The 21,158-nt window shown below is 41.4% G+C and overlaps 1 protein-coding gene across 2 annotated transcripts in view; it reads left to right on the plus strand.

Moving 5' to 3' along the window:
- Positions 1 to 4,568: 4,568 nt before the first annotated feature.
- The window catches only part of LOC129720725 (mushroom body large-type Kenyon cell-specific protein 1), a 487,807-nt gene continuing 471,217 nt past the window's right edge, over positions 4,569 to 21,158 (plus strand). For both annotated transcript variants that reach the window (XM_055672428.1, XM_055672439.1), the window contains exon 1: positions 4,569 to 5,802. The gene's annotated coding sequence lies outside the window, so the exon portion shown is untranslated. The remainder of the gene's footprint in view (positions 5,803 to 21,158) is intronic.

A 21,158-nucleotide genomic window follows, 5' to 3' on the forward strand; every position in this document is an offset into this window, starting at 1 on the left:
GGTGGGTAAGGATGCTCATCTAAAACCCGTTCCAGCAGATCGAAAAACTGCGTAACACTTTTCCGATTGAAGCCTCTTGCCCGTGCGATAGAAGTGTTTTCCGGTGTTCGAAGGGAAATGTTTGGATGACGCTGAAGAAAACCTTTTAGCCAATCTGGCCCAGCTAGCTTGAGTTCCTTGTCAAATGGATGCGGAATCCCATTTTTTTCAGCCATCTGATACGCTAAGCTTCGCATGTTCCGAGTCGTTAATCCGTAGAAGCATTGATACATATCGATCGCGTACGCGGCCAGCTGCTCCTCCTGCTGGGGTGAGAATACTGTGGCAAAACTTCCCAGTCGAGCTAACTTTACATTCTCTGGATGTACCGTTGAATCTAAATACCGCCTCAAAGTACGTTTGGGAATGCCGTATTGGATTGCTGCTTGAGTTTTAGACAAACCGAGGTGTACAGCTTTCATGGCTCGGGACAGATTCTCAATGTTCCACGACCGTCTTTTTGTCGGTTTACGAATAGGTGTACGTGCCATCTACGAAACAAGAATGCACGGTTAGGTTGCACCAGCGATAGGGCATATTACCCCGACTGGAAGCAGGGCATATTACCCGTAGTAGTAGCGTTGCCGAAATTATTAAATATTTTAGCAATTTAGGCAAATCTTACCGTTTCTCCACTTGATACAGCTGCTTATTGGTTCACTTAACAGGATAAAGCGCAAATAACGCTAGCTAAACTATATTAATTAACAAAAGAACCTTACGTAAATGATGCTGAAAATTAGAGCCGAGGCACTTCAAACCAAAGTTGTTTTGACGTTGACTAACGTCTATATCGAAGTTAGGCCCCTGAATTTAAAAACCTAGTAATTCAACCAGGGAAAACCAGAGAAAAGTGGTCAGGTTTTGAGCGCTTATTATGCAGTCATCTATAATCAGGTTTTCGAGGTTTTGGCATCAATCGATCAGAAATTCTTTAACGGTTAAATTTATGTAACAACAACAAACTATTGTTTGAGATACACTATTGAAAAATTGGTAATTAATATCGATTGTCTAAATCATACCGCGCAGCCAATCACTACCTCTCTTCCCAAGCACAGTCGACACTAACGGATACAATCGATCTGACTTTGTTGTTATTGTTGTTGTCACTTTCTGTTTCCGATGTTTATGCTGCTGCTAGCGGAAAAAACTTTGCAAATATGCATCTTTTTGTTGGTGTTAATTTTACGACAGCGGCCGGCGCCCCATCATTCTGATTCCAAAACCGCACCAGTGACATGCGGACGCTAGGTGATAGCAGCTGAAAGGAGGAAATACAAAATAGTACCGGTCATCTCGTGCCGGTTTCACCCGTTATGCTGGTGGCTCTTAGTAGATTAACCAGAAAACAACAATGTAATCGGCAACTGGCACCTTTTGGTGCCTCTAAATTTTGTTACAGAAGCGGCAAATTGAATTTTCTGTTTTACCAAATGCTGCTGCTAGCGGAAAAAACCTTGCAAAAATGCATGTTTGTGTTGGTGTTAATGTTATGACAGCGGCCGGCGCAGCTTTCAAGAAACATTTGTCTCTTCCATTCCATCATTTATGTAGCCCATCCCTCTTTTTATTTATCTGACGAAGCCTTGGTATTAAACGTACCGTTCGAACATTTCACCCCATCAGTTTCATTACTAAACCGTACCGGCTACATACGGACGCTATCTTGAAAGAATTCTGGACGGACTGACCAAAAACATGGATATATTCGGCACCTGGCCCCTTTTGGTGCCTCGAAATTTTGTTACAGAAGCGGCTAATTGAATTTTCTGTTTTGACGTTGACTAACGTCTATATCGAAGTTAGGCCCCTGAATTTGAAAATCTAGTAATTCAACCAGGGAAAACCAGAGAAAAGTGGTCAGGTTTTGAGCGCTTATTATGCAGTCATCTATAATCAGGTTTTCGAGGTTTTGGCATCAATCGATCAGAAATTCTTTTACGGTTAAATTTATGTAACAAAAACAAACTTTTGTTTGAGATACACTATTGAAAAATTGGTAATTAATATCGATTGTCTAAATCATACCGCGCAGCCAATCACTACCTCTCTTCCCAAGCACAGTCGACACTAACGGATACAATCGATCTGACTTTGTTGTTATTGTTGTTGTCACTTTCTGTTTCCGATGTTTATGCTGCTGCTAGCGGAAAAAAACCTTGCAAATATGCATTTTTTTGTTGGTGTTAATATTACGACAGCGGCCGGCGCCCCATAATTCTGATTCCAAAACCGCACCAGTGACATGCGGACGCTAGGTGATAGCAGCTGAAAGGAGGAAATACAAAATAGTACCGGTCATCTGGTGCCGGTTTCACCCGTTATGCTGGTGGCTTTAGTAGTAAATGGCTACTGCAAAACACTTAAATGGCTGGAATTCTGGACGGACTAACCAGGAAACTATGATCGGCAACTGACACCTTTTGGTGCCTCGAAATTTTGGTACAGAAGCGGCCAATTGAATTTTCTGTTTTACCAAATGCTGCTGCTAGCGGAAAAAACCTTGCAAAAATGCATGTTTGTGTTCGTGTTAATATTAGACAGCGGCCGGCGCAGCTTTCAAGAAACATTTGTCTCTACCATTCCATCATCTATGTAGCCCATCCCTCTTTCTATTTATCTGACGAAGCCTTGGTATAAAACGTATCGTTCGAACATTTCACCCCATCAGTTTCATTATTAAACCGTACCGGATACATACGGACGCTCGGTGTTAGCAGCTAAAAGGAGGAAAAACAAAATAGTACCGGTCATCTCGTGCCGGTTTCACCTGTTATGCTGGTGGCTGTTAGTAATAAATGGCTACTGCAAAATACTAAAATGGCTGGAATTCTGGACGGACTAACCAGTTAACGAGAATAATCGGCAACTGGTACCTTTTGGTGCCTCGAAATTTTATTACAGAAGTTTTGTAAAAGAAGCGTTGCAATTCCCTCTACTATTTGCTTCAATGGAATATTTTTTTTTTTTTTTATAAGAATACGGTAGTCAACGTCATGCGGTCGTGTCTTGAATACCACCCTCCTACTTTTTTCTTTCTGTTTGGTTGCTAGTGACAACAGGTAAACTTACATAGTATACTAGTTACATAAAACACTAGGGATTCTCAATATTTTCGTATTTTAATATTTGCATATTCCCGAAAAAAAGGACTGGGGCGTTTCGCCCAGGGGGGGCGTTTTATACCTCTTTACTCTACGTATTGGAGGTGAACCAATTGTTTGCAAGCTATAAAAATCGCTATAAAACCACTTCATTTTTAATTTATATTTCAGCACGAAAAATGCTCGATAATTAGTACCCAATGCTCAATGCTAATCCAATTTAATTGTTAACGTACTCTAATCTAAATCGAGTCAAAATTCAATCGGAATCCGGTATATCCAATCCGTAAATTCCAATCCAAATTCTTCTTATTTTTTATTTAAATGCTCAATATTATTCCATTAAATTTTCAAAGAGATTCGTCTGTACCTGATTTTTAAGTATGATTTTTAATTTCAAGTTTGGTTTTTTTAAATGTTTCAAAAGTGTCTCGGTAATAGGTTGATTAGTTCTGCCTGTTGGAAAAATGTTGTAGAACTTCAGGACCTTTTATTTTTGTGATGATCAGTTTGCCTGTCAAAATTGACGGACTGTGGATTGTACGGGCCAAACTCTACCCGGTCCAGCAGTCGATCAGTATTTTCGTTCATTCATTGCCTCCCATGCCAGTGGTTGTTTGTCGAATGCGGCTGGCTCTGCTGCTGCTCACGGAGTAAAGATGCACTCACTTGCAAGCAGCAGCCTCATCTCAGCACTGGCGTATCTCCTGTGTGATAGTAGTGTGCTTCTTCTGGGTGGTGGAGGGTTTGGTGTGTGGAGAATTCGTTTTCGTCTGCGTTTGCGTTGGTGTGTGGGATGCAGTTTAGGTTTTTTTATCCTTCTTCTGGTCGAACGTACGAAATTATCGGGAGCGGGCAGGGTGGTTCACTCATCCCGCCGTCTTTAGCCGCGTGAGCGAATGAGTGCCTTCGACGCTCGCTGGTGTTGGTTTGCTTGGGCTGGGGTTGGGTGGCCGATTCACGCTATGTCTCCAATTGAACCTCGCGAGACTAGAGGCGCCCGGAGAAAGAGTAAATTAATAGAATGCAATATGCACTTTTGTGCCGTCGTTGTTGTCGTCGCCGTCGTCGTCATGTCACTCACTTGCTCACTCACTCACACAGCATGATTCGGCACATGGTTTTGCCTGTCTGGCGATGCTGGGCTGGGTGAGTGTCTTACGAAAAGAAGGTACCGCGCCACCGACCGAACTGCCGGGCTGATGACGACCATGGCCCTAGGAAGGGGGAAGGTTGGTGGCCGGAGAGAGGGTACTCTATCGGGCTGAAGGTTACAATCGCTTCTCCTGCTATATGTCACGTATATAGCAGATTTAGTTACTGCTTCGCTTTAAAATTGTAAGCAACGCTATATGGGTTTATGCTATGTGTATGGTCGACTTTTTTTCGTTCTTTCCTGTCTTCCAAACATCGTTTCCTGCAATAACTGCCATATAAAATTACATCATCTAACAATTTTTACTAGTGTTTTTTTTTGTGTGCGCGAAAATGAAGCTAGGAAAAGTATATTGAGGTGTGATAAAAAAAAACTAACGAACACATACACTGACAGTTGCGGCATGATCGGAACCATGACAATACTCAAGTACAAGGCCTGCTGCTCTGTGGTCGCCCGGTATCACGCACGGGGTTCCGCTTGTGTCACCGTCACGAACCTGGAACAGTAGTGAATTTTTAAAAAAAGGGACCAAACTTTAGTGACAAATCGCCCCGAAAGTGTGCGGCATTCACTCGTTTCCGGTGCCAATAGTAGTGGCCCATAACCAGGGACAATTCGGATCGGCAGAACACACAGTCTCATACGCGCGCGCTAGTAGTACTAGTAAAGAAGGGAAACCTTACAACAAATTTTCGTTAAGTGGCACCACTAGCCATGGCCTACTGCGGCCGCTGCTAGACCAAGACCTAGGCAAGCGGCGTGTAGTTGTTGCACTTTTTCGTTCATTCGTTTCGTTTCGTTCGCCTGCTTTGTTGTTGTTGCCGTTGCCGTTGCAGTTGTACTTGCACAAACTGCAATTGCACTCGGTCGCGCGTATAGTTCGGGGTTGTGCGGAGCTGCAGCAGCCAACACTAAAACAGTTGTGGTGAAGTTTTCGAAACGCCGAGAAGTGAAAAACAAAGTGTGCGGTTCGCGCGAGTTTTTCCGTTCCTTTTCCGATGTGTGCCTTTCTTTAGTGGATCTGTTTTGGTTGTTGCTTTCGTGACGTGACAGGTCGTGAACTGTCACTCGGGTCGTGGTGTGAATCAGTGTGCCGTATGGTGGGTGTTTACTGTTGGTGAATACACCGGAGCACCGTGACACGCGCTCTGCACTGTCGTCGTGTGCAGCCGAGTGGTGAATATTCCCTATATTACTCGAAGGTGCCTCCCCCGATACCCCCGGCTCGCCTGCGCACTAATACAGGGACACGAGGGATGGCTCCGGTGGAGCGCTATACTGGCGCATGTGTGTGTATGTGCGCCTATTCGCCGTACGTGTGTATTCAACCGTAGACTACTAGATCAACGCACGCTGTGATGATCCCGACCAGTGCGTGTATGTGGTGAAACAAATTAAAATCTCACAGTACAATTCGACAAAAGTCCTTGGAAATTCACTTTTCCTACGCAACGATGTGATCATGAAACATTCCAGCGCAGTAGGCTAGTTTCGAAGGTAATTAACAGCAACGCAAGCTGAGAACAGTGCATGCAACCGTTTTTACTATATTCGTCGAAAGAGCCCGCCCACCCGAAAAGTGACGAAACTGAAACGAATTCGGCCAAGAGGCGTGGCCTGACATGGGGCTCCAAAAAACACGAATCATCATTGTTCTATTTCCAATTCGAAACAGACAAACACTGAACCAACCAATAATAATCAACTGCGTACGCCCCGGCGTGTTGATGTGTGTGTTCGCGTGACAGCGAATCCACCAAAATGTCCGTCAAATTTACTATTTCACACAGGGTTGTGCCTCGCACTGGCTCAGCAAACGGCTCTAAGCTAGCGAGCCAGTTTGCTTTGTTTTATTATATTCAGTTTTTTTCGTGAGTTAAATCTACTTATCTCTGGTCCGCTCCCGCTCACGCTGCCGACCCGGTTGGCGTCGTCGGTGCTTTCTTCTCATTCACTCACTAGCCTTGTGATGGCCGATCGTGTCTTTGCTACACACACCGCACACAGCAGGCAGGCAGTGCAGGCGAAAAATAGCAAATAACAACAAAAACTATTCCACCATCGGCCATGGACGGGGTGCTAGTTTTGCTGCCGGGAAGGAAAAAAAAACTGTGTGCTCGATCTGGGCTCTGTAGTAGTGGTGTGGTAGCAGTTGGTTTTACAATCTGAGTAGGCAAATGTAAACAAAGCGACGCGAGAGACTGGTTTGGTTGACAGCCGGTATGTAGTTTTGTGTACGCTGGCATGACAGATCGAAGTGATTTTCATCCAAACCGATTGTTGCTATAGAGAACAGCTGCCAGGGCTACTAACAATCATTACCTAACTCTTAAACGAAATTTCTAAGCTGATAAAACTGTCAACATATTGTTAAAAAAAATGAATAATTTGAAGGTGGAACTAACAAGAGCATAAATGAACATCCACCAGATATAAAAAACAATCTTGCTCACGAAGGAAACATTGAAAATGTTTAAACTGTTTAGCGACTATACACAATCGTTGAAATTCTTTCGAATAGTGTGTTTTTTTTTTTAAATTTGGGGTGTTTCAAATATAGTAAGACAGTAAAAATCATTTAGTTTTATCAGTTAACTGCTAGTTAAAAATTGTTTGTTCATGAAAAGTTTAATAAACGCTTGCCCTCTGAAAACTTTGTTATTTAACTGAGAAACAGAGGTGAAGACTCCAAAAATAAGGAATACCATACAAACTTGGGTTAATCTTCTAGTATGAACAGTGAAAAACATCAAACTATTTTGATAATCAAGTAAAAATTTGAATTGAACAATGCTAAAACTAGAATTGTTTCATTAGGTTTAGTCAAAATTATCAGATTTCGTTGATTAACTTCCAAAATCGATGGAAATAAAATGGAATTGACTAAAAATGCAGAGTATAGATAATCCTGCATACTATCGCATTCCGAAAATGCCTCATATAACATCATTAATTTGTTAACTAACCTGCAATTATTTATTGTGAAACTGTGAGCATCAGAGCACTAATTTAATCAGTTTGTACATTTGGTTTCAACATGAAACTTTTAAAACTTTTCAATCTTGCTATTTTTCAAATCACTATTTTTTTCTGTCTTGGTGTTGTTCATATTTTCGCGCCGGTAGCGACTAGAACATTTCCCACAAATACCGGCACTTAAGATCGTAACTAATTTCCCTGTAAAATCGGCCGAAATGGGCTGAAGCTTGCTTCTAAAGTGTAGCGCCTAGCAAAATTTCGGTTTTTGCTTTTTTCTAGTTTAAAGCCAACTGCGTGTGTCAATTTTTGTGCCAGTGTTGTCAGCACTGCCAGCAGCAGGCTTCGCTAGCATATAGAAATATTCGATTTGTTATGATTCTGTCGAATTTCATGGCATCAAAAATATCAAAAATTTGGTAACTGTTAACAATGATAAAACAGCGTTCCGTCCCGTTTCACCTCAAAAAATGAAATGTTTGCCGAATTTTTTATGGCACCCCAACACTCTTCAAGCTAACACTCAGACAATAGAGCTTTCTACGCCAGATCTTACCAATATAGGCTTAGTCGAGTATATCCTTATAGATCGATTTGTTTTCAACCAAAAAGTCAGCTGATATTAAATTGCGAAAAATATTTCACTTATGAATACTAGTTCATTTGTGGCATCCTCAGCGGTGGTCTATTTTTGAAACAACTTTATACTAGATTTACACCAGCGAAACCTGAATAAAACCAGTTAATATAGACCAGCTGTTCGTTCTCCGCACCGGTGTTGTATATCTTATTGTTTTAAACCGCTGACTTCTGTTACACTGTCCACAATTCAATACCCCATGCTATCAGTTTATAAGACTTGTTATAATAAAAAGCACTCAATATTTAACAAACGGAAATTCGATAATTTTCAGGCACAATAAACGATTACTTTGGCAAGACACTTTATATCCACAAGACTTTATGGATTTGACGGGTTGACCCGACCGTCAGTGACATTTCTCAGGATGGATTGGTACGATCGAAAAATTTCTGCTACAAGTAGGGCTTCGGAGGATAGCGAAAAATATTTGATCGTGTAGATGTTCATCTTCCTTTTCCGTCTCATCAATCTTTCAAAATCTTGTAGTTCTTTAAACTTGAGTTCGGTTTTGAAGATAACAAGCCTGCATTTTGAACGTTTTCAGTTCAGTGTCTTCGAGGAACATTTTTCTGGCCTCCTACGGTCTCCTATAGTCCCACTACAATTAAAGCGATTAACAAAATAGCCAACATATTTGTAATCCTAGTGACTACTGGGAAAGGTATAACTAGTTCTAAACAAAAGTCGAATCACCCTCTACTATTGTGTTCCCGTATCTCAGGCGCCAACGATGGCCAAAACACCTTGCCGGAGACAACGGAGATTGCGGGTTCGAGTCCCGTCTGGACGAGGGAACATTTTTTTTAAGCCTAAAAGTCACACCTTCTATTCCCGTTCATTTTCGCATCCTCGCAAACTGCATACATTGCCCGCTTTACTAAACTTAAAAAATGTAAGTCATATGACAAAAATGAAATTGGTTCGTAGAGTAACGAAAAACCTGTTCATTTTTTTCTTCAAAAAAACCACAAAAATGAATGGTGAATTGTCATAACAAATCTTTGTTTTGTTTATTCCACAACACTCGCCAAATGCTTATATGGAAATAGCTAAAAATGAGATAATCAATTAAAATATGACATTTTACGCACCTATTGGTAGCGTACAAAGGGTTTTAGAACGATCTATTTCTTGTTCCAAAAAGTGACAAAAATAGACCAAAAAGTATACCAGTTTCAATTTTTTTCAATTTTGAACTGGTATAAAACAAAATTTACACCACCGGTGCAGCAGTGAATTTGAGTTTGTTCCAAAAAAATAGAACAAAACAACGATTTAGACCACCGCTGAAGATGCCCTTAGTGTTACCTGTTTTAAAAAAAACTTTGTTTTAGTGGAAAAATAGATGAAATAAAACTAAAAATTGGCTTACTACTTGAATAAAAGTTCGGGGCAGGAGAAAGTTTTTTGTTACCACCAGCGTGTTGATTATTTGCAACCGAAAATAAAACTTGAATTGGTGAAATCGACCACTAATACTAGCGCAGATAGGAAGGTATATGTGTCGTCGATTGCTTAGATCAGAAATCACAGCGTCCGTTATTCTTCATATGCACGGATGGCTAGGGTGGCCAGTAACATTTTCTGAATAATCTGCTCATCTAATTATCATACTTTTATTAAGTCTGTCTCTAGCTTTCATTTTATACAAATTTTGTTTGTTTTTCTACCTATTAATCATTACTGCAGTAAGAGAAAATGAAATGATGGCGACTGATATAATGCTTCTGGGAGTAAAGCAAATAATTGAGTGGTTCTTTTTTTCCAATTTTTGCCCAAATTCGGAACATTTTGTTTTATTTAGTGCGCGATTTTAGAGAGGTAAAAAGCTATGCCTTGGTGCTACATTCCAATTCGGACCTCGGCTTTGCAATTTATTACATGTCTGAAATATTCAACAGATCGAATCAGCAATGATGCGTAATTAACTGGAATTAAATTAACATAATACAAATTGTGAAAAATGTACCGAGAATCGACAGCGCACAACTACCGGGTATCTCTTTCCGGTTGTCTGCTGAACAGAGTTTTTTCGGTTCTAACGTCAAGCATTCTGGCTACATGCCCAGTCCACTGCAACCTGGCGCGTTTTTCACCTTTACTAAAGGGTGGACCTAAAATTATTGTAACAGCTTCAATTGGCTGTAACTTCCTTCGTGTACGAAGGAAATTACCCAAATTTCGAACTCTTTGTCTCCAGAATTTCGGAGCTTTCCCATCATGCGTTAGGAAAAATGCTTCACATTTGTAATTCGACCGTCTCAAGAGTTCTTAACAGGTTTAAGGGCAAGTTGACGTTGGATCACAAGAGTGGAGCTCATCCCTAAACTCCAATACAAAAAGGTTCGGAGTTTCGGTATCTTACGTCCAGAAGATCAAGGTAGGAAGTAAATTACAAACGTACAAGGTTCAAAAGTTCCTAAATCTTGATGAAAGCCACGAGACAACTACCAAAACCCGCACCAGACAGCTCCACGCAAACCTGTAAACGAAAAGTAGTTGCTATGAGATTCACTAGAAAGGAAAAGTTTAAAGTGGATGATCGTTTCGAGAAGGAGAAAGTGTCCAAATTCCCTGCCAAGTACCTGATTTGGAAGGCTATCTGCACATGTGGCAAGCAAAGTCAAGTTCACAAAAGGCACCATCCACAGTCAAATTTACATGACTGAATGCCTCAAAAACGTCTGAGATAGCATATAAAAAGCCCACCATTTTGGTAAGATCGAGCCTGTTGCTACTATTCGAAAACTGTGTTAGAATATTATTAAGCGAATTCGGTCAAGTTTGTTCCTGAAGACATGAAACTGCCAAACTGCCTGGAGCTTTGGCCTATCGAAACGTATTGGGCTATGATGAAACAGGAACTCAGAAAGACCAATGAGAATGTGGAAAATGGAAGTGGGATGCTCAAAAAAATAGAAAAAAATGATGAAAAAGAATTGGATACCACTGTACAGACTCTTATGGATGGCGTGAAGCGAAAGTTTCGATCGTTTTATCAAGAAAACTCCGAAATTTAATCTAAGCATGTAGCAGGCTATGGTTTGTATGAAACTACCCTCCGAATTTGAACTATATGCGATGAATACGCGATGTTTGGCACTATGTTTTCTGTGTTGCAATAATTTCGTATCCACCCTTCATGGCAGTATATTTGAACACTCGGTACAGCTCGTGATTCGTGTGTTTGTGCCACACTCCAACGCCTTAGTTGCAGCCAAGTATTGAACGAAACACCTTACACCCAGCACTCGTCAATCAGCTTCCTTTCGCGTCCATGATTCATAATCGTAAAGGACAACCGGGAGGATCAGCGTTTCATAAAGCGCTAGTTTTGTGCGAGTCCGTAGAAAGTCCACCACCACTGGCACTCCCACGTTCACTGCCAGCTCCCATGTACTTCGTTTTGACAGAGACGATGCTGAGCTTTAACTTCGCCGTTTCCCTTTTCAGGGGACAGATCTATGGTCTGTTTCGATAATATCGATGTCATTTGCAGAGCCAAGAACTAATGTGAGATTTTGAGGATTGGGCCGTTACTATCCACGTTTTCTCTCCTTACTGCACCTTTTCAAGGGAATATTAAACAGATGGTTTAAAAGCCTGTCAGTCCGCCCAACGTAACGAAGGCGATTGATGTCTTGTCTGCTATTCGTTCGCATAAATTGATCCTTCCAGCGTCTTTCGAATCACCGTCTACAGAGACTTGAGTTGGGAGGCTGATGTTCTCCTTGGAGCCTCTCGCTCGCATGTATTTTGTTTTCGACGCATTTATCCGAAGTCCGATCCGTCCAGCTTCGGCTTTCAGTCGGGTGTGAGTTTCCTCCGCCGTCGCAAAGTTACGTGATATAATGTCGAAGTCATCCACGAAGCCCAGAAGCTGAACAGACCTTGTGAAAATTGTGCCTCTCGTGTCCGTGCCCTCCGGATCATACCCTCAAGGGCGATGTTAAACAGTAAACAGGAAAGTCCATCACCTTGTCTCAACCCTCTGTGCGATTCAAAGGGACTCGAGAGTATCCCCGGAACACGCACGTAGCACATCACTTGCGCCATGGTGGCTCTGATCAATCGAGTCAGTTTATCCGGAAATCCGTTGTCGTGCATGATCTGCCATAGCTGTTCTCGATCGACTGTATCATAGGCCGCCGTGAAGTCAATGAAGATGTGATGTGTGGGTACGTTGTACTCGCGAAATTTCTGTAAGCTCTGTCGGATTGAGAAGATCTGGTCTGTGGTGGCACGGGCTCCCATGAAACCCGCTTGGTACTGACCTACGAACCTCCTGGTTAAAGGTGATAGACGATGGAACAGGATCTGTGAGAGTATTTTGTAGGCGACATTGATAAGCGAGATACCGCGGTAGTTGCGGCACTCCAGCTTGTCGCCCTTCTTGTAGATGGGACAGACGACTCCCTTCATCCACTCATCTGGCAGTTTTTCCTCCTCCCAAATCCTGGAAATGACCCTGGAAATGAGTGCCTTTCTGTGCCATGAAACAATACCGGAACACATTGGTCTAATTCATCGTATCAATAGAATTATGGATCGTTTTGTGTACAATCACATCTTAAGAGATGTGGAGGTGCCGAATGGAATAAACCGAAGAAGATAATGACCCTCACCACACCGCGAAACGGGTCAAACAATGATCCAAGGACAATTAAGCAGTAGCGAGGGACCTCATTTTCCTGATCTTATCCTGATCGAAGACCTTTCAGTGATCGTGAACCATAGCAAACGAGGGAACGTCGGCAGTTGTGATCCGAAAAGAGAGCAGCTTTGAAAAAATTACCAAGCACCGTACACACTTACAAACGTGAAGCGAAACGATGCTTTCCCCTATACCAACGAGAGTTACAGAAGAAACTCAAATCTCGTCCCAGGCAGTTTGGAATTTCGTCAATCAACAGCGACACGAAGGTGGCATACCCTCTTCTATGGCGCTCAATGATAAAGTGGCATCAACCCCGCAGGGCATCTGTCAGATTTTCTCCGAGAAATTTTCTAGTGTTTTCACCCAGAAGACACTGAGCGATCATCACGTCGTACTCACTGCTAGTAACACTTTACAGTCCGGCCAAACTTTAAACAGGATTTTCTTGAACACAGCGATAGTTTCCAAGGCCAAATTATCTCTCAACCCGGAGCCTGACGGTATCCCATCAGTGTTTTTTGTAACGCACATTGGAACTTGTCTCCGCTGCTGCATGTAACTATTCCAGCTATCTATTGCTCTCGGTGTTTTCCCATCCAGCTGGAAGTTAGCCAACATGTTTTCAATACACAAAAGAGGTAACAAAATGACGAGAGAAATTCTCGTGGCATCACCTCACTTTGCACTGTTGCCGAATTGTTCGAGCTTGTCATTATGTAACTATTACTCGTTTACTGCAAGCCTTTCATTAGCACATACCAACATGGATTCACTGCCGGTTGCTCCACTGCCACTAATCAGTTGTGTTTAACTTCCTTCATCACCGGCGGCTTATCGAAACGTGCTCAGACAGATGTCATCTAGACTGAATTGACAGCTGCCTTCGATAAATTGAACCACCGCAAAGCCATCGCTTAATGCCAACTCACCGTTGCTATTGGAAATTGCCAATTCAGTTCTTTTGATGCCACGTCCGGAATACCGCAGGGAAGCCACCTAGGACCACTTATCTTTCTGCTTTACTTCAACAATCTAAACCTCGTTATTGAAGGACCACGGCTACCTTACTCAGATGACCTGAAACTTTATCTTTGTGTTCATACGATCGAAGACTGTTGTTTCCTTCAACGTCACCTGGATATCTTTGCTGATTGAATTGATCTCATCCGAACTTTATGGATGTCAATCCGTCAAATGTGTGGTTATTTCGTTTTCGTGAAAAAAAAAACAAACGATACATTTTAGGGTAAGGGACGGCTTAAGCAGTGGCGCCTATTTTAAACAGTCAAAATAAACGGGCCTCAATGTCCTGAATTTCGATCAATACCGACAATTTCAATGATGAGAACGAAAATTCTGATCAACTAGTTTTCTTAGGAATACATAAAATTCCGTTTAACACAGAAAAATCTTCGAAAAAATATCAAACGAGAAAATTTGCTGCTACTTATGTTTGTATTTCACCTTACAGATTTCAAGTATTTCGTCTCAATACACAGGCGGCTCCCAAAGCTGCTTAGAATATGTTCCCGTCCCTAAATACGAACGTGTAAGCCAAAGTAGTGATTTGAGTGTAATTCTGGATACCCAGTTTACTTTCAAGCCTCACATTTCGTACGTCATCAATAAAGCCAGTAGAGTTTTGGGTTTTATCTTCAGTACCTCACGGATGTCTACTGCCTCAAATCGCTGTACTGCACAGTATCTCGCTCTATATTAGAGTACTGCTCGGTTGTCTGGACTCCTTATTACAACAATTGTGTGGAAAGATTAGAGTCAGTTCAACGGTGCTTTTTGAGATTCGCTTCTCGTATTTTTCTTTTATTTTTCTGTCGTTCTGTCGTTGCTGTCATTTCTAATATATAGAAGATTTACTTTTCTGTTGCAAAGGTTTTGTCCAGAAGAAAAAAAAATTGCAATTGTTTTGCCCAGAGAAAAAAAACACTGTGATTGGAACTTTTGTTGAATGTATAAATATTCATGGACATTCCGTCGGCCCTGAATGCGTTTAGGAGGTCATGATTATGTTAATCAACACGCTGGAGTTGTTTTGTTGTTTTTCGTTGAAAGCATGAGTTTCAATGCAGCTCTTGACTTGCTTAGGGTTTATGTTTTTGATTTGGATGTAAAAATTCTCACAACTGGTGATCATTAACCAAAACCTGACGAAGAAGCATTAAGATCAGTTTAGACAGAATTGACCCATCACCTAATTAAAGTGGATTGTGAGTGTGCGCTGAATTTCCCAAAAAAAAAATTACCGAGAGAAAAAATCAATTCAAATTCTAGCTGGGAGTCGTCTCCGGAAGCGAGTCGAACGTTCATTTTGAAACATTCCAGTCGGTATTTTGTAACCTGTTGCCGTGATACCGAATACGTAAGTGCGTCTTTGTAATACAAGTTGAAGCTCCACAAATATTATCCTAATAGTACCATAATTGGTACATATAGTGCCGCTACTAGAGCAAAAATAAAGTGGTATATTTACAGTACTATATACAGTATTTACTAGCTTATTAAAAACTGTCGATGAAGCTAGCCCACATTGACTCATTTACCACAATAGCTAGGTTTGTACGTCACTTTTGCACTGAAATGATGTTTACGTCATTTTGTTTTCTCGATTTTATGCAACATAGGAATAAGTAAGAACGAAAAAACCCGTGTTCGAAAACATGGCGTTTACACCACTTTGGGATTTTACGGCAGTATACGGTTCAATTTTTAACTGAACAATCCTGAGTTTGACCTTTCAAGTCGTGATATTGGTCGCAATTAAAGTCGGTTTAAGGTTGAAAATATAAAAAGAACAGAAAAATGAGGAAAGTTTGAATTTTATTCCTAGCTGAGAATTTTTTTATTACATTAGTGTTATTATTAAATGGCTATAACATTTTACCTATTGCTCAAATCTCTCTGAAAGTTTGGAAAAATTCTTTTAAGAGGTTGTACTCTTAGATAGAGTATTGAAAAATAAATCGATTTTTCGAAAACAGAACGGTTTTTCAGGAATAAAAATAAAAATTCTTAACTTAATGAAAAAGTAATGAATTTCTACCTCAAGAAAACAACCTAAAATCTGGCAACGCTTCCTCCACCGGGTAGTTTTCTTGCTTCGTCTACTCTCCCTTCCCTTCCACACTGTCGTTCCATCGCTATCGCTCCGTATCAGCGTGCGCAAACTTCACTAGCCACTAGCGCGGCTTGCTGCAACTGTTCTGTGTGCGTGTGCCTCCAAATTACTGCTAATGCGGTCGCGCTGCTGAGTGCCGAAAATGTGGTTCTAAAAATTCGACCCTGCCTATTACTACGACGCATACAGACCGCCAGACAACCTATCGGCTTCCTCCTCAGTCTATCACTCGTTTCGCACCACGAGCACGAAAGACTGTTTTTTTGTCGGTTCGGTCCGCGCGGTAGGCGGGGACAAACTGAATTTCGGCTGCGAGGCCTTTTTCGGCTAATTCATCAAATTTTCCTTAGCCTTTGAGGTTTTAGTCTCCGCCTACTTGGGCTGGAGTAAACGCGTTTTGTGATGTGTGCCACCGTTAGTTTTAGTTTTTAGATTTCGCCAAGAGGGAAAACACTCACAAAAAAGACACGATTCGCAACCAAACACGCTCGAATAGCCTTGAAAAACACGTTCCTGCTGCTCTCCGCTGGCGGCTCGCCCTTCAACCGCGCGCTCCGCAGTTTTACTTTGCTACAAGAATATTTAATTCAAGTTTCCATTGTGGCTAGTTTCGTACCCCCGCGCCCGCACGCGTACGTCAGCCAGGCCGCCGATAACCGAATGTGTCGATCTATTCGGAAGCTCTACTCACCACTCGGTCGGTGGGGAACGCACACCATCGCATCCGATCTCTCACATGTTGAATACCATGGGCCCTCGCTTGTCAATGATGAATTTTTTTTTTTGTCCCTCTTGGACACCATGGGTGCGATCTTGGGAGAAGGTTGACTTGAACTTCTACCACACACCATCCTCCTCCTTACTGTAGAAGAACCGTGATGGTGGGCAGTGCGAGAACTAGCGAGAGGAGCAAATCCAACTACTCGCGGTGTGGTGGTGAATTCTATTTTTCTGTGTTTCTTCCAGTCAGTCCAACTATTATTATCATCTTTTTTTCGCTATAGTTGGTTATCTTGCGTCCCGCTCTGGCACTGATAGGCGGACTGTTCTTTACTTTGGCAAAGTTCGTTCGCTTGCCCTAAAAAATCGAAACTGGACTACTGCGCGGCACTCTATTCAACATGTAGTTTAGGTTGGGAGGTTACTTCTCTTCCCCGTTCGTTCCGCAACCGGTTGCTACGATTTAAAAAGTTTGTAATAACTTTGATGATAATGGCCGATGACGAAGACGAAGACGACGTGGACAACAGCGCAGTTCGGTAGCTAGTTTTGGCATCTATTTCGAATAGTGCTGCGATAGCTGTCTCTAGTGGTGTGTAGTGTACGGGGCTCGGTAAACGTGTATGAGTCACAGTCACACAGTAAATGTGTTTTGATTGGCGATAATAACTACGGCTGGTGTGGTCGGGGTCGGACCACCGCTGATTGGAAGGTTTTTTTTTCGTACAGTGGAAAATTCCACCAAATTTTAGAAAATGGCGCTCGCGGTGATTGTCAAGTAGCTTCGATGTTGTTGTTGTTGTTGTCGCTGTAGATGTTATTTGTGTCTGTCGAATCTATTATTCATCTTCGGTCGGGCAGAGTGGCGTGTTATCACGCTAGTCGCTTTAGTGCAGTTCTACTAACAGTAAATTTGGCTTTGATGCATGCTGCCTAGAGTTATACACAGTTTTCTTAATTTTATGTATCAGCTGGCAGAGTGCCCATGGGCGAACTGTCATTTTATTTTTTATTCAAAAATCGATGGTCCGCTAACCAAAAATTTAGCGCCGCTAATCGTCGTTAGCGATTTACTGTGAGTTTACTTTCTTTCGTTATAAGCTTTTGATGATTGTTCCACGGCTTAATTTTTATTTTAATTTAGCGTTGTCCGATATTTTGCAGCGATCAAATCTTTTCGTCGTCGATAGAATTGAGTAATTTTGTCCGAGATCTGTGCTAAAAATCTCTGCGTAAAAATTTGACTTGGTGCAAAATTTTGGATTCGCATTTCTGTTTACAACGACTTTTACCCGTCAATTTTCAAGTCCATAAAGGCAGACTATGTGTGCAACTGGGAAACAACGTGTAAAATAAAAAACATGACTTTTTATGTTTAATTCATCTCTAACTCAAAATGCATTGCGGTGATATGTGAATTTTTGCATTAAAATGTTAGTTAATGTTCGAGAAAAACATTTGTGTGAAAAAGGTATCTGATTACTAAAATTTGAGATATTTTTACCAAAGACCAATTGGGTCCTCAAGTTTTAAACGGTTTTCTGATTACTATATATCAGCTGAAAGAGTGCAATTTTCTGAGCAAAACATGATTTTTTAAAAATGTTCATCGTTTTCCTCCGATTTTCAAATGAAGAATAAAAAACTGCTCGAAATGCCTTGAATGACAGTACTCTCATACACCGTACTTGGGCGAAACGTCAACTAAGACCTTTCGAGCAGTTTTTTTATTGTTCATTTAAAAATCGAAGGAAAACGATAAACATTTTTTAAAAATCACGTTTTGCGCGAAAACGCGGCTTTTTTAAATGATATATAAAATCACAGGAGGGTTGTGTGCAAAGCCACGACCGCAAGGTTGAAGTAGAACACTTTTGCTCAGCTCTACTTACAGTGACCGGCATAAAAAAAGATCCACCCCCAGTATAATTTTTTTTAACCCACTCGTTCTTTTTGTTGACTTACTATGGTTTGAATTTATGGAACAGAAAAGTTTACCTCCAAACTTAAATTTTCTTTAAAAATATTTAAATATTTAAAAAACATATGTCCACTTTTGTGTTAGTTTTTAAAGTATGACAGAAAAAAAGATCCACTTCATTTTTTTAAACAAAACAATAGTTCAAACGAATCAAAACAATCTACTAGTAGCTAATATGACCTCCTTTGGCCTCAATCACCAATTGAAGACGCTTTGGCATGCTTTCAACGAGGTTCCGGAGATGCTGTAGGTCCAAATCGTCCCTAGCCTTTTGTAGGGCTGCAAAATATGTTTGTTTGTTTGTTACCCCCGTTTTATCCGCCTTGTTGTCGAGTATGGCCCAGAGGTTTTCAATTGGGTTCAAATCGGGGCTCTGGGGTGGCCATTCTATTGATTCGATGCGGGTTGACCGGAAGAATGCACGTGTTTTCTTCGCTATGTGTTTTGGGTCGTTGTCTTGCTGAAATGTATAACTATTCTCCAGTCCCATTTTAAGTATCGACTCCTCTAAATTCTCACACAAAACGTCGATGTACACTTCTGCCGTCATTATACCCTTGATTTCGCACAAATTTCCTACACCAAACCACGAGAAACAGCCCCAAACCATAATGTTCCCACCGCCGTGCTTCATTGTTGGCTGAAGATGTCTATCCTGGAGCCCTCAATCGCTTTTCCGCCAAACTCTTAATCGCCGTTTCTTATTGAAGAGCTCAAATTTTGACTCATCCGACCAGATGACATGCTTCCAGAACTCCACGGGCTTGTTGATGTGGTTTTTGGCAAAAAGGAAGCGTTTATTTTTCTTAACTTTGTTAAGCATCGGTCTCTTTTTAGCAAAATAGCTCTTTAAATCCTTTCCTGCTATGCGCCGTCGAATGGCACGGTCAGAGATCGTCAAATCCAACCGTTCCTTAATGGCTCGCACGGTTGTGCGTGGATCTTTCTTGATCGGCCGGATGATCAAGTCATCGGTTCGCGCGCTGCTTTTGCGTTTTGCCCCTCTTCCCGAGCTCTTTATGTTTTCCTATGATCTTTTGCACTGCTCCACGGCTCACTCCAAATTTTTCCGCTATTTTCCCGTTGAGATTCCCCACGCTTAGCATCACGCACAATAAGGTTTCGGACCTGCATGGAAATTTTTCCTCCTGTCATTTCTCACAGCTTTATAATCAGCTCTAATCAACACTTGAAGTTGTCTTACGCGCTCTACATTAAATGTTTTCGACAAACAAAAACATTGAAGTGTCAACACCGAGGGGTTAACCAACGTGAAATACACGGAAAAAAATATTACGGTGGTGGATCTATTTTTCTGTCATACTTAAAAAAAACTAGCCATTAAGTAAACACTTTATTCCAATGTTTTTTAAATGAAAATCAATTATATTTCTCCAGAAAAATGAAGTTAGGAGATCAACTTTTATGTTCTAAAAATTGAAATAAAGATGTGTTAGAAAAACACAAGTTTTTTTCGAAAAAAAAAAATTCCTACTTGGGGTGGATCTTTTTTTGTGCCGGTCACTGTATGGCTGTACATTAACCTACGGCCGGGCGAATCGGTTCGCGCCACTTTTCGCGTTAAGCCTGGCAGAGGCCTAATGCGCACGGCCAACACAATAAAGGAAAATTAGACACGGCTTTACTGGAGTAAGTGTTGGCAAATGCATCTACCGCTAATACCGCCGCTATCGTACGAAAGCGCGTCGTTTCATGTGGGGAATAATATCAACAACGAAAAATGACGCGTGTCTAAGCACACCCGAACTGTTTTGCTGTGCCGCTTCCATTTACTTCCTTATAACATCGGCCTCAGGGAAGTACCGGCTGCACCTACCGCACAGAATGTCTGCTTGTGTTGATGCCAGAAAATTATTAACCTTCAATTTTTTGTTTATTTGCCTTGAAAAAAGCGTTTTGCGAATCAAAATCGGTTACTGATTACAACTTTTGAGCTGCCCTAACATTGGGGGAATTAAGATACACGGACAACATGCACTGGAAGCTATTGGAAGCTATTTTACATTCAGTAAATTTGACGGGTGCGACAGATTTAAATTGCTAGGATGCAACCAACCCGGTGGCATCGGCCTTGTTTCCTGAAGCTGCCGTGAATGACAGTGGCGCTAGTCTCATCTATGTTTTTGAAGGTTTGTTCACACAGCAGTGTAAGCATGACGAACGAAGCATAATATTTGTTGTACAGAATTATGCGCTCGAATCAATTTATTCATTTAAATAAAAGCTTAGCTTAACTTTGTTAATGTTTAAAGGTAGCGTTGATATACTATCTCATTTACACATACGTTGAGATGTTAATCCCTAAATCATCGCACGATGTCAGCCGCCTGCAAGAAACACCGCCGTTAGAAATCGGCATGAATAAACGTTGTGTACATTCTATAATAATGCAACGCATTCACTTTTTGTTTCATCAAGCAAAGCACTCGACGTTATATGCAATGAATACATCACCCGAAAACAACATATGCACACACTGCAGCTGAACACCGACACTGTATGCACGTATGAACACTGCTTTTTCCCGTGATTCGATGAATCTGCTGTCAAATTGCATGTGAAATTGATCCAGTGATCCAGCTGATGCTGGCTTCACTTATGTTGTACGTAAACGTCAGTGATGCCACCGGGTTGGATGCAACACAGAATGCTTGCTTGCGTTGACAAAAATTATTAACTTTAAATGACTTGTTTATTTGCCTTGAAAAAGGCATTTTGATTT

Source organism: Wyeomyia smithii, chromosome 1 (genome assembly GCF_029784165.1).
Source record: "Wyeomyia smithii strain HCP4-BCI-WySm-NY-G18 chromosome 1, ASM2978416v1, whole genome shotgun sequence".
Classification (NCBI taxonomy): Eukaryota; Metazoa; Arthropoda; class Insecta; order Diptera; family Culicidae; genus Wyeomyia; species Wyeomyia smithii.